Genomic DNA, 1047 nt, shown 5'->3' on the forward strand with positions numbered 1-1047 from the left:
TAGATTTAGATTCAAAATTGAATATGGTACTTATGTTTAGGCACCAGAATATAGTATGGTATTATCCAAAAAAAAACATTCTAAAAGCAAGGTGATCAAAAAATCAAAATAAGCAACATAAAAATCCATCATGACATAGCCAAGGCTATTCTTCCTCCCACTTGGATTTTAAATGTTGCCACAATTATAATATGACTATTCCACTGTAATTTTCTACATTTTTGTGCAGCTGAAGATTGCTCTACATATTGCATTTAATGTAATGCTCGCATTACTTAAATAAATGGAGTAGCATGAAACGTGCGTACTGCAGTCATCTTTAAAATCCGTGTTGCTTATTTTGATTTTTATATATATATATATATATATATAACAGATTTGTGATAGTCTTGCAGCTTTAATTTTTTTATTGCTGGCACTCTGTTGGTTACAAACAATGAGGGTTCTAGTTGATCCAATCAATGGAACAGCCTGCTCATGAAGTTAACGTGCAGAAGGCTGAACACTCCACAAACACATGTACCCTTCACATAGAGTTCTCAGGGAGATTTAGCATGACATGGAATATGACAAGGCTGGCCCTTTGAACTACAGGTACTACTCATTCTTGCCTCCTGAGTGGACTGGAGCAATGCGAAACAGAGTGACTTGCTCAAGGACACAATGTGTTGCCGGGAACTGAACTCACGACCATATGATTGTGAGTTGAATATCGTAATCAGTAAGCCATACACCTTCAAAGTATATATATATATATATATATATATATGTGTGTGTGTGTGTGTGTATGTATTTATAGATTTATACCAAAATTTGGTAAAAATATTGTATCCGTTATCAAACGTAGCAAAATACTCACATGTGAGTTTTTGCATGTATATCGATTTAAATAAGAGCTAAAAGATGATCCATTGTAAAGACTTTATTATGACCTATGAACATTTTGATGCAATATCCAGATCGACTCATGCATATTGCATTGAAATGATCATAGGTCATAATAAAGTCTCTCTCTCTCTCTCTCTCTCTCTCTCTCTCTCTATATAT

The sequence above is a fragment of the Octopus bimaculoides genome, chromosome 16 (assembly GCF_001194135.2).
Source record: "Octopus bimaculoides isolate UCB-OBI-ISO-001 chromosome 16, ASM119413v2, whole genome shotgun sequence".
Classification (NCBI taxonomy): domain Eukaryota; kingdom Metazoa; phylum Mollusca; class Cephalopoda; order Octopoda; family Octopodidae; genus Octopus; species Octopus bimaculoides.